This window comes from Orbicella franksi, chromosome 6 (genome assembly GCF_964199315.1).
Source record: "Orbicella franksi chromosome 6, jaOrbFran1.1, whole genome shotgun sequence".
Taxonomy (NCBI): domain Eukaryota; kingdom Metazoa; phylum Cnidaria; class Anthozoa; order Scleractinia; family Merulinidae; genus Orbicella; species Orbicella franksi.
The window spans coordinates 28,947,009-28,961,035 of record NC_138150.1 but is presented as its reverse complement, the minus strand read 5'-3'; the positions used below and the strand labels follow the sequence as shown (position 1 = coordinate 28,961,035).

At 38.9% G+C, this 14,027-nt stretch overlaps 1 pseudogene; it reads left to right on the top strand.

Moving 5' to 3' along the window:
• Positions 1-8,507: 8,507 nt before the first annotated feature.
• Positions 8,508-10,341, top strand: LOC145490723 (uncharacterized; annotated as a pseudogene).
• The last annotated feature ends 3,686 nt before the right edge of the window (positions 10,342-14,027 follow it).

The window sequence follows — 14,027 nt, the reverse complement described above, 5'->3', positions numbered from 1 at the left end:
GGAGGTGACGTGGATTTACGCCTTCTTGGGTATTTTCTTGCAGCTTTTTTGGATAATAATGGGGGTTAAAACACTATACATTTGTTTGGGGTCGGACATTCTTCCTTCTTGTTTCAGGTTTTATTACAGGACGGAATTTGCTGTGAAATATCAATTACAATGTGGGACTTACATTTTGATTACCTGTTAGATACATTTTCCGATAACACCTTGTAATTGCCAAACCTGTTGACAACCTGCATGACCTCTCTAGTCAGTCTAGTAAATTTACAAAACGAATGTCTAGTGGAATTGTCGGTGCGTTTGAAAGTAAAATCATTATTTATACTTTCTTGATCAAACAGTCCTGTATAAACTGTTTGATCGTACATCCTATATTATTTCAAGCTACAAATGTACTTGTAATATTAAAAAAGCGATAAGGATTCAAGAAACCTCTCGCGTTTGGAATACCTGTTTAAGCGCTTGGCTGATCACTGCTCACATGCACTTGTGAATAGGCGGCGAATGCTAACGGATGGGTAAAGCTAAAGGAATTTCCAGCTCAAATGATTTTGCTGTCACGAGCTTCTAAAATCACCGAATACTTTGTTCACGCGCAAAATGGTTATTTTCATCACGTTCCAGCTACAAATCGACAAAATTTAATTTGATTGAGCATTTGATAAGGCGAGAAGCCGCACTTTGACGAGATTTACAAATGTTCTCAAATTTCTTGTAATTATAAAATCCCGGTGACGGACAAAACACTGACTCCTAGTCCATGGACTACCCTAATGGACTACTCAAATGGACTACCCTAAAATGGACTACCCCTAAAAAAATACTTTTTCAGATGAGTGGTATGTTAAGAAGCTGTGGTTATATACTTACACTGCACGGAGGATGCTGTTCTTTTCGTTCCGCATCGCTTTCAGCCGCCATTTTGAATAACTATACTGAATAAAACAACCACGGTACACAAAAAGCGTAGACTCAAATCAAATCAAATATTCTGTGGACAACTCAATCATGCTCCCGTGTGATTCAGTAGCTCAGTCTTTCTCGAACAGACGAAACGATCTTCAGGATGTTACTCATGATTTGTTTTGCTTGTTTTGTGCCGAAAATTATGGCACAGAGGCAGCTAGTCTTCTGGTTTTTTCCTCAGTATATCAAAATGAAATAGAAATGGGAATGAGGATAACGCTATGGAACAGCAAGAAATTCCAACGACTACGCTACAAAAATTAAGAGTGGAGTGGAAGCAGTGGTATTCTTGGCTGGCCTGGACTATAATTATGTGGAAATTTACGCGTTTTCTGTTCAGCGGTTGTTTTATTCAGTATAGTTATTGAAAATGGCCGCTGAAGGCGATGCGGAACGAAAAGAAAAGCATCCTCCGTGCAGTGTAAGTATATAATCGCAGCTTCTTAACATACCAGTCATCTGAAATAGTATTTTTTAGGGTAGTCCATTTGGGTAGTCCATTAGGGTAGTCCATGGACTAGGGGTCAGTGTTTTGTCCATCACCTAAAATCCTTGGAAAGTTTAAATCTCATTTTTGAAAATCAATCACTCAAGATACTTTTTAGAAAAATATGAGTTACTGGCCAAATTGGCCGTTGACGGCGAGTTCTAAGAAATGTGTTAAATGTCTATTCAAATTAATTACGTGGCAAGGCAAAATAAGCTCAAAAATATAAGTAAAATAATAGTAGCCTTTGTGTGGAGTTAGAATAATATCAACCATTTTAATCCTATAAGTAATCAGGCAAGAAGTAAATTCTGTGATTCGGTACACAAGTATCAACAGAATAATTTCCTTTCGATTCCACCTCTAGAGACGTAATACCTCAGTTCTCAATTAATGGAGGTGGGAGTGTGGTAGAAGCTTGCTGCAATTTACGTAGACCTGGGTGTGGTAGATATGAGCAGAGCTAAACTGATGATAGATTCTGTGGAACATTAACTGCGGTTTTTATTTTCTTTACAAGAACCGTTATCAAGAACAGCTTAGTATTTTATTTTGGTAAGAAAATTTGTTGGTATTTATGCTTCCCTGCTCCGTTTAGGTTTGACTTGGTAAAAAAATTGCAGCAATAATGGCTGTTAGTTTCATCATCATCATTATCTTCGGTAGGTAGCATGAACAGAGACTCCAGACTGCCGTGAAAACGTACCCTCAGATCTATTTATTACACAGTAAAAATCCGCCTATAGAACCTGTTATGACCTGCGATACAAAAAAAGGTAACAAAAACTAGCCAGACCACTGGCAGTGATATAAGTCCACAATACTGTACCGTAAATGATTCAATATAAAGGCCTCACCCATGAGTACAAGTTGTTTTATTTTAAATAAAAATCAAGAACCTGATTAAGAACCACTGCCTATAATTATAGACCAAACACCGGCACAAGTCGACAAATCGATTTCGCTCATATTTTGCCCATAGATTGGCACTAGTTAGAAAACAAACGGACCATAGTTAGTTTCTGCTAATACAGGATTTTTTTGGAAGAAATTTGAGAAAAAACGATTTCTCCCCAATTGAGCTTAAAATCTACTTCCGGTTATGCTGGATTCTCTGAATATTTGATCGTATCGCACACGACACAACAGCTACTTGAGAATCTTTCAATGATTTCTATATTCAACTCAGGGCTTCATGGTACGACTGAACGAAAAATAAAATAAATCGAAGTTACTTTTGAACCCGATGCGAGCTGGAACAAGGACGCAAAATTTGGCAATGTGTTGCAAGCGAATTATAGGGGTCTTAAAGCACTAAAACATCGCCATATTTTTCCATGGGCTATAACTTTAAATGCCATGAAAACACTTTCTACGGGTTAACTATACACCCACTTGTTTGAACATGAAAAATAATATCTCTGGGCAAATGTTTTCAAGTAGGCCGCCTTGGTCTGTGTTTCTCATAAAGTTTTGCCCTAAATTCGCCGTTGGAATGTAAACAATTGCGTGACGCGGCCAGCCACAGTCACGAAAGATGTCGGGTCCCTCGAGAGATATCAAGGCACAAAAACGTCAGAGGGAAAATACCCAAAAGCCAAACGGGTCGAACGGGTTCACGTCGGATCAAAGAACGTCCCACTCGTGTTAATACTTTTTACCTGTATGAAAACATTTTGACTAGCTTCTGATTTTTCCAGGCTTGTGGATTAAATATTGCAGCATTGTTCCTGGTATGTTTAATAAACTTTGCTTCCAGCTACCGCAAAATGTATAGCCTGCGAACAGGCTCCCGGTGAGGACGGAAAAAATTTCGGCGGGCGCGAAACAGAAGAATTCGGAGAGCAAAGCGATCGGGGCGGGGACAGGAGAGCCTGTAGACTTTCTTTTTGATGTGCCTATCCGCCCTTGGTGATAAGCCTGTAACAAATCAGTCAATGAGGTAATTAGACCTGTCAAGAAGCTACATTTTCGGTAATCGAGCTAATCAAATAGCCGGACCGGGCGTCATAATATAGAGTGCAAGTAAGCAACATGTTCACGGAATATTTCAAACTTAACTTAGAGAGCTTAAAACATATTTTGCAATACTGAAATGAGCCTAAAGAAATTATAAACACATGATAGAGGTGTCAAACTCTGCGAAGCGACAAGGAGATAACGGCGGAAACTCCGGAAACCCTGCCTTTGACCTCCAAAAAAATTGCTATAGCACCGCCAAACGGCTCCACTCCACTAGCTTCTACTTAAAATTCCTCCTCGTAACAAACCATAAAGTACTCTTCAGAATCACTTGTGAAATAACGAGAGGTCGAGAGACCGAAACTTAAAAGAGAACGGCAAATGCACTATTGTAACGAACCGTTGGAGTCGTATAATTTTACAAAGTCTGTCAAATATTCATCTCAAAGATGTCAACAATCAGCGATTTAACCAATCATATCATGATACCAGGAACTGGTATCATAGAACAGCGGCATCAATAGAATGTCTACAGGCTCCCTCGCTTCGTTCGGGCTCACTGGGAGCCTGTTCGCAGGCTACAAAATGTAACGCTAACCGATCAAATAATACAAGTGATTAGAACTAGTACAGGCACAAATGGAGTTGGCCCATCAAATCTCTTCTCCGAGCATGATGTAGCCCAAGTGTAGCCGTACCATCATCCTTTATGGATACGGCTTCACGCAGGCTAAGCACGCTGGCCTATTTTTTAATTTTATTGCATTTTTCGAACATTCAAAAATCGTTTCACAAAAATCGTTCGACAACTTTTATTCCTGATGAATCACCTTAGGAGGCAAAAATGTTGTGATGTTTTCAGCAAAAGGGGCCGGCGGAGCTGCCCCAGAGACTGGTACTTTAATTTAGATCGACCACTGCAATGTATATTTCTATTCCAATATTATGACCTGCAAATTTAAAAGACAGGTAACAAATAGGATAATAATACGTCTGAAACTGTTACTACATTGAACAAACAACTAATTAAAGTAGAAAAAGTAGAGCTTTTAACAAACGTGTCCCAATATGATTGAAACGCATACGCGTACGCATATCTCTTTCTCGGCCAAATTCTAGAAATCCGGCCTTTTGCTGTTATTTTCTAGTTCAGGTTGAGCATATTGTGAATGTACAAATTTTCTGCACAGCATAGAAGTCGTAGAAGACCTGAGATGGGGTCACGCAGTTAGTAGTTTTAATAATTTATCGTATTTCCACTTGAGTAAATTTGTCAATGATCTAATTGCCATAAACGATAGAGAATTGGTTAAATTTATCTCTAAAACGGCCATTGGTAATCAGCGAAAGTATTAAGTGACACATCTTCTGGGAATGAACGAGCTATGTGAAACATGTACAATCATTACCCTGCAGCCTGCAGTCCCCTTTTTTATCAGGGATGTGGTAGGTGATGCAAGGCAAATGAAAAAACTATATACTTACACAAACTTACACAAAAAGAGAACATTTTTCATTGTTTTTTCCGCATACGACGTTTCTGAAGATTTCTTTGAGCAGGTTGTCGGAAACGAGTGACTATACCCGCGTCACGCAATTGTTTACATTCCAAAGGCGGACTTTGGGAAAAATTGATGAAAAACACAGGCCAAGCCGAGCTTCTTAAAACCATTTGCCCAGGGAAATCTTTTGATTTTCAAACAGGTGGATGTATAATTAATCCGTAGAAAGTGCATGTTTTTAAGTCGTTTTAAGTTATAGCCCAGAGCGACATAGGGCGATGTTTTAATCCAATAATTCGCTTTCAACACACTTAAAAAATTTTGCATGTCTGTTTGATCCCGTGTCGGATTCAAAACTAACTTCGATTTATTTTACTTTTCACTCAGTTATACCACGAAGACCTGAGCTGAATATAAAATCCATTGAAAGATTCTCAAGTAGCTGTTGTACGGAGCACGAAGCAATCAAATATTCAGAAAATTCAGCAAAACCGGAAGTAGATTTTGAGCCCAATTGGGGCGAAATCGTTTTTGGAATATTTCTACCAAAGAAAGCTGTATTAGCAGAAACTAACTATGCTACGTTTCTATTCTTACTAGGACCTATCCATGGGCGAAATACAAGCGAAATCAATTTGTCGACTTGTGCCATTGATAGACGATTTTGGTCGATTTTTACGGGCATTCACTCTTAAAAACCTAGAGAGCCTAATTTCACAGTAAACACCAGTTATATGAGAACCTATGGGGGCTAACTTGAAAAATCTAGGTTCTTATTCGCACGTTCTTAATGTACACCATAAATAACAACAGGCGAAAAAAAACCGGGTCCTTGCAAAGCAGAGTTTCCACGCTCCTATCTTGACCGAAAAGCTGGAATATACAAAGATTTCCTCTATGGTGGATGCAAGGGCAATGCAAACAACTTCGAAACTCTGGAGACTTGTCAAGCGACTAGTGATATCTGCCAACTGCCAAGAACAGAGGCCTTGAAAGGGTGAACAGCCGCGCTTATATTTTGACAGCACCGCTGGAAAATGCCAGGAGTTCGTCTTTAGCGGATGTATGGGCAATGCAAACAACTCCGGAACGCTGGAGGCATGCAAAGCACTATGCGGCAAGTAGATAGAAAGTTAGGTGAGGATTATTTTATGGCACTTCCACAGTAACTTACACTTATGTGATGCGAGAATAGGTCATTTCCTAGTTGCCCTTCGCCGCCGTGTCAAAACGGGTATTCCTGCGAAACCATTCTTATGAAAATGCCTTTCACCCATGGGTCCATTTTCATGCAAATCAAACTCATTTTCATATAAAAGGTTTTGCACGAGAACTTGTTTTAAAACAGAGGCAAAAGACAACTCGAAAAGGGCCTATTTTCTAATAGGTACTTTTAAACAAATATTTGACCGGGTTATTCTACTTGTTCGTATTACTTATTATTTGACAGAACAATGACAGGTTTTGGTGAACGTTTGCAAATGAGTACACTTTGTGATGTCTATCATAAGGAGTTTGCAATTGAGTGTAATCAACTTTTGTTACTAACATGTCTAGGGAGCTTGGTTAAATTTTTCACGGTGTATCACACAAGGCTACAAAGTTCTCTTAAAATAACACACTGAAAATATTCGCACAACCAACATTTTTAAGAATGCATTTTCCATACTGATCATGGGTGTTGGTCACATTTAGGTGCAATATGTATGCCTACGACATTATGTAGTTAACTATTTGTTGAATTCCACAGTTTTCAATTCAGTACCATGCTGCTGTGCGGAATCGACAAGCAAGCCAAGGAAACACCATTTCCACTTTTACTTTTATGAGATATGTGGTAAATAAATAAATATAGGTGAAATGAACGCTTTCTCTTAGACTTGCCACAAGTCGACCTCATGAGTTTCAGGGCAGAATAGCTAAGCGAGCGAAGCGAGCTGCGAGGTTTTGGGCCGCGAGGCGGCGTTTTGAAGGTCGCGAAGCAGGCTCAGTGTAAGACGAAGTCCTAAATCGAGTTTTCAATCGAGTTCTATGAAGGTAATCATTGAAGGAGCTCTTACAAGCATTCTGGCCAGACCAGACTGATTCCCCATGCATAACTTAATGCCTTGTCATGAATAGCAATACCCAGGGTAGAATATTACACTATGCTGCACCTGGCCTAGAGAGGGTCCAATATAATACTAGTACGTCAATAGGAGAGAGCCCTAGGGATAACGCGTCATTTCCAAGAAAGTTATGACTCGAGTAAACATTAAAACAATATTCAATCGATTTGAGTCGAGAATCCTCAGTCAGGGTTCTCAGGTACCCCCTTCCCTTCATTTCTCCTATTTATCTCACAGTTCCGCTCTTCTTAATGTCCAGATCCCTGGAATCCTGATCCCACTCAAATTTTTAATCAAGATTCTGTAGTCATGAAAAAAAATCACATAAAAGGGCTGAAGTTAGTCAGGCAATGGGTAGCAGAAAATGAGCCACATTTTGAAGTTCAATAGTCTCAAGAGTGACAATAGAAATATTCACGCTTCTTTTTGTTCATGTTGTTCTAATTTCCTTTCTTTGTTCTCGTATCAATGAAAGGAAAGGTGATTCAATCAGATATTCTGAGTCTGCTTTTCTGTGAAGCAAATGGTCGAGGTGTGATTTTTTGTAGCGGTAATATGCGCCAGAGTTTCTAATTGGAGTTCGGTGGTTGGAGAGTCCTTTAACTCCTTAATGTGCATTATCTCGCGGATGAAAAACAGGTGTCTGGCAAATCGTTAAAGAGTTAACTACCAAATTGCTGAATACAGAGTTCGATGTTAGTAAAATTATTCATTCACCTTTTGCCAATCTTCCCTCCCAAACTGGTGGTGATATTAATTATAACGATGCCATTGTGCAATACTTTGTCAGGTTACACCTTCTTTGCCGTTCATTAATGGAAACCCAATACCACTCTGCATCAATGATCCATTTGCTGGTCTTTAATAATTGAAATCCTGTATCCCGCCTCTTTCTTCCTTGAGATTTTCGCAACCCGACCTCAAAAAACACAAAATTGTGCTCTCAATAGAAACAAATGGAATTTTCGCTTCCTGCTCCACCCGTAGAAATATCTTTGAATTTCTATTTAAAGACTGAGAAAAGACAAAGCTACAGCTCAATGGGTGGTGCACCACGACGTCGTGATAAAGTGGGAAAGAGGCAAAAAAAAAAAAGAAAAAGTTTAATCCGTCATTTTCTTAATTACAGATTCCCTCAATACAATCAGATTTTGGTGTTCGTATTCACGCATTGCATATTATTGTATGTCTAAATAATTTTCCATTGCCTGCCTTTTGATGTCAGTTGACCCGTCTGAAATAAAGATATTTTCTATAACCTGCAACAGCACTGCATTCCTCCTTCGTCTATAGTTACACCGCCGAAAACTACAGTATAGTGAAATAACAGGAGAAATAGAAACAAGTTACTTTTGCAACCAAGACATGACTGCAGCTCTGAAGGCCTTGACAGCCTACCTCTTAGAGCTATTGCACCGCACTCTCATTTAACAGGTGATTGTGTCTATAGCCATTAAACAGGCGATATCTATTTCACCTCCGACACATCATAACTGTTGAGAATAACAATTTAACCAAAGTAACGAGAAGTCAAACCTGTTTGGATGAAATTGTGCTAGGTGAAAAGTCGCGTAGACGAAAACTCTAGTGTTGATTGGGCTGTAAAGGACGATGCTTATGAAAGGTCAAAAACTGCGATGCGATGTTTTAGACGGACTTTTGCTGGCTGTGTTTATTTTAAAAGCTTAAATCATTCACTGGCCTCAAGTAGAAGGCATGGAAATGGCGGGAAGGCAGAAACTGGAATTTCAACGTCAAAATAGAACCGACACTGACTCAACTATAAGCAGCAAACTGACTAAGAAAAAACTCAAACAACTCAAGCTTGCCATTAAAAGAAATCCGCTCGAAATTTGGTTTTTTAAAAAATCCTTAAAGGATTTGTTCATCACTTTACCAGGGTGGAACAGTACACGTGGAGTTGTCCAGTGATATGACACAACAAATCGCCTGATGGATGTAATCCTGCGATCACTAAACGGAGAAGATGTCAACGTGGCCATAATGGGTGGTTCGATTTCTGCAGGTGGAGGCTTGACCTTGATAATGAAGACTTAAGAGGTATATATTACGGGGTGTTCAGCGACTGGTGGCATAAAACAGTAGAGCCTATAACAGGTTCCGTTTTTAAGCTTCATAATCTTGCCATAGGGGGAACCGGCAGCAACTTTTCCGCCTTTTGCTACAATTTTTTATTGAAGCCAAACACTAAAATGAATCTTGCACTTCTGGATTTCATCGTCATTGATTATATTCATTTAAAAGTTTCCAGATTTCCTATGACCCTGCCTCTGGAGCAATTGACCAGAGAGATTCTGAGCGAAAGAACCTCGCCTGCAGTTATGTACGTTAATTTTGTTCAAGGTGCATTACAAATTCCAGTATGCAATAACCTGGAAAACCATGGACAAACTATATACTCGCTGTAAACTATGGAATAACAACTGTTAGTCTTCGAAATTTCGTATGTTCTAGTCCTTTGCAAATAGGGAAAAAGCTTCCAAAGATGTTTACATCTGATGGCAATCACGTGAGTATCATAAGTCATGCTCAAGTCGCTTATATGATCATAAACCATATGAGGCGATTAATGTTAAGTATAATGGACAATGTATTGACCTCCAAAGAAGTCAAAGTAACTGTCCCAACACATTCGTTACCATCAGTAGGCGATATCATCATTTTGCCAGATTGCCCGCTGAAATTCAGAGACCTTCCAGAACCCGTGTCTAAGAACTATCAACAGGATTTTCGTGACCATCCTCTGTGCTATACCCTGATGACTCCAGACCTAAACAAGAACATGTCACTGACTCGAAGTCTTCAGGTGAAAGAAATCGGCAATATTGGATTTGAGGTGGTACAAAGAGTTCCCACTAACAAGAGAGGATCGGTGAATACAGCAGTTATTCGGCCCTATCCAGAGGACCAGATTCAGCCTTCTGAAATCCAAAGGTTTCGAACCGATGCATATTGCGGATGGCAATCGCATCTGGCAAACTCTCTCCTGAAATTAGCAATATTAATACCATTAACCGCGTTTTCGGAAAAGTGTAATTTTGAAAGTAGAACTGACGCCAGAAATTTCGCTGTCGCCGTTCGAACACACGGAAATGGAGGGACCGCAAAAGTTTCGTTAAATGAATACGAAGAAAGGGGAGTTTTAATCAACACTTGCTCGCCATTTGGTCATACAAAGGTTATCACTATTGCTCGTCACGTGATGTGAGGACGTCACGTGCTTAGCGTTAGAACAGTAACCAAGGAGACATTTATCTTGTCCGGTGTTGTGATTGGGCCAACGTACAAGTAATATATCGTGTTTGATTCCTTTTAATCTTTTAAGGAAGATGATTTTAGCACCGAAAGGTCAGTGTATAATCTATTAACCCCAAACCGTCATCAAACTTTAATAAAATTTACGAGATTGACGAGAATAGAAAAAATGGCAGTTTTGTTCAACTCAAGGTTTCTTTACAGAGTTTGCACAACCACTTATTATTGGCCTAGACAAGGGAAAACAAAAGGGTCCACTTTTCAAACATTTTTTCTACTTCTGTTGTTGTTTCTTACTTTATCTATGGACCATTTGAAATTCCAGAGCAATTAGCTGTAAAAAAAAAAAAACTCTCTTGAAAATAATAGGAAACATAAAAGGGTTTAAGAACTGTTATAAATGACTATGTTCATCAGAATGGCAGAGCCTCTTCTATTGTTGAAATTTCAGAATAGTTTACGACCCGCTTGAAAGTTGCTGTCTTTTTCAAAATATTTGTTAGGTGAAACTAGAGCAAATATGGTCTTGGGGTTTAATGGTTTGGCTTTTAAGAACGATTTCAAAATGATTTACTTAACTTCACGAGGTGTAACGTCCGCGACGTAACGTCCCGAACACCTAAAACTTTCGTAAATGTTCTTAAATTTCGTCTTTAGTAACACTCAGTCCACATTTTCTGTTCATTGACGACCAATTTGATTTCTGGTTTGATTCTAGTAAAACCTTCGCTAAATCATTCGATTCTATTTTGAGTTCGCGGAACGACCCGTTTCGAAATATACGCTTATTGACCAGAGTGAATCTACCGCGAACGGTGCACGTGAGCGGGTCTGTATGCTTGAACGCAGAAAAGATTGCACCATTTGTTAACATATTCCACATGTCTTTTCCTTTCGGCATCGACTTTGACATCGTGGAAAGAAGGTTGAGCTTTTACGTGTCTGTGGTATTGCCCATTGCACGTGACTGGGCTTCGGTCACCGGACTAATAATGGCAAAGAACTAAATGCTTTAGCAAAAAGCGAACTGCTAAGAGTGAATATTATACAAGCTTCTTTCCTCTATCTATTCATTTCCTGAATGATTTCTCCTTTGTTTAGTTTTGTTTTGTTTTTTCTCCAGTAAGGCAATGCTTCAGAAGGAAGCAAAAACAAGTACGGACTAAAAAACTTAACTGTGCGTTGAAATTCTTCGCTCTTCCTGTCATTTGATCGTCGTTTGTTGCAGTTGTTGGGACTATGATTCCTTACGTCGGTAAAACAAAGCGACGATTGCATGACAAAAACCAGCATCTCCAAATTCCAATTCGACCATGATAGAGAACCTACATGAAAACCAGCTAAGGCTGATGGGGCTTCCTCTCTAAATATTGTAAATCTTCTATTTATTTATTTATTTCTTTATTTCTTTATTTATCTCATAACATCGTGTTCATGTCACCATCGAAACTGAGCATTTGTCACAGAGTTATCGAGAATTTTTTTTTTATTTCTTATGTTTTGCTGATTATTAGAAAAACGCAGACTCCTGTAAATATGGGTTCGCAGTTCGCCGATGAGGGTGAAATAAACAATAAACAACAACAGTAAACACCAACGGTTTCTATGTAACAGTCACTATCGGGTTTGAAATCTCAGACAACTTTTAGTTAAATTTCTTTTCTTGTTTTGAGGTAAGACGTTCAGTCTTAAGTTGACTTTCACTCAACTTTCATCAATCATCTATTATGTCAAGTCGACATGCTGGTCCTCTTACGAGCGCCAGGCACTTCCACTCTACCAACTACAACTGACAAAGTATTGACTGAAAGAGACCAGTAGCATTGTGCAGGAGCCCATCACTTGGAGCAAGCAACTAACCCATATTCCTGTCACGGTGTTTTCACAGACCGATCTATTTTTAGTTTGAATTTACCGCGAATTATAAAACTCAGTGACCAATCACAAGCACGGACTTAATTTTTAACTGACGTCATCATTTCACCGGAAGAAGAAAAAAACAAAATGGCGGAGAGAGGTGAGGAATCCTCTTATAGTTGTAGTCCTTCTAGTGTAGATTCCTCGCCAAGTAGTAGTTCGGAAGAAAGCACGAATTAAGATCAACCTGATACGAGCTCGATTTCGTGTCCGTCAGGTTCAAAAAGGAAGAAGAACGATAGCCAGCCCCGATCGACGGGAAAAGCAACAGAGGAACAACAACAAAAGAACTGAACAAGAAGCAAAATTTTAGTTTAAATAACGACGAAATGGAAGAACTGAGCTCCTGGATATTTTCAGCCCAAGACGCCGCTCAAGTGGATACTGAAATTCGCCCGCAAGTTGCTGACAGTCCACGCGTGAAGCTATTTTCAGAAAGGGAACGCTTCACAAAGCACATGCTTAGCGAAGAACAAAAGCGAATTTTGGACTTCTCATCGCTGGATTTTGTCGCAAGTTTGCCGGCAACACTTGTGAGTGACTGCTCTAAGCTACGAGATAAGCGGAATAGGAAAGCTGTATTATCAGCAGCATGGATGAAATTACTATCAAGTTTTCGAACTGGAAAGTCTTCCCAGGAGCGGTTAATTGTTGAAAGATTTTTAATCGGCCAACAGTGCAACATCGAAGTGGTCCATGCAGTTATTAGCCTTGTTCATGAATTGGTTTATACTTGTGTCCATTGGCATATTCAGGGTCGGAAAATGTCTGATACAACTTTGGATTTTCGGATGCTGATGGCTATTAATAATGGCGCAAAGGCCATTGCTCTTGACCAAAACCCCTACAAGCATATTTTGTGAAATCATCACACCATAGTTATCTGTATGTGATACCTGAATCACTCCATTGATGTGGTTAACTAAATCCTGAAATTCATTAGTATTTGTGAATGCAAAAATTTGATCAGCTGATTCTACACTAAATAAATTCCCTACTGCATTGAGAACATCTGCGACATTTATTTATTTATTTATTTATTACAATTTAATGGCCAATGGTAACACAGATATACTAGAAAAGATAGATGTAATAGAGAAAAAAAGAAGAAGAAAAGTGCTATAAGGATTGTCAGCAAAAGAGACATCAATCCCCATGCTAGGCAGACCACCTGATAAAAGAAAAGGAATAGGAGAGAAAAAAGAAAGAAAGAAAAATATAAGCACCAAAAAGTTACAAAACAAAAGCATCCATCAAAGCAACTAAATTAAACATTTCTTGAAGTTAAGTAGTCCCTTACTTCATTTTTAAAACCAGAAATGCTTGAAGCCTGACGAACTGACAGTGGTAACACATTCCACATGTCAACAATCCTATTAAAAGAGCTATACTTAAAAGTATCAGTCCTAACATAATTCTTCTTCATTGTAACATCTTCCCTACCCCTCAAGGGGTATCTTTCAAAACGTGAATAAAATTTGATAAAAGAGGATATGTCTATATTAATATACCCATTGAGGACTCTATAAAAAACAATACATCAAACAAAAAACGTCTGTCCCCTAGAGATAACAAGTTTAGATTTTCTTTGTGAGTGTCAGTCCTCAGCAGTTTTTTGAATAAACTCGGAGGCTCTTCGCTGAATCCTTTCCAGTTTCCATCAAAATAAACAGTATTATTACTATACAGCTCATCATAAACCTCATTTCCATCGCAGATGACATTAACAAAGGAATTAAACCACATATCTGGAATTTGTCTTCAAAGAAGTGAGAAATCTAATTTATTCTGGAAGCAATAAGCCCC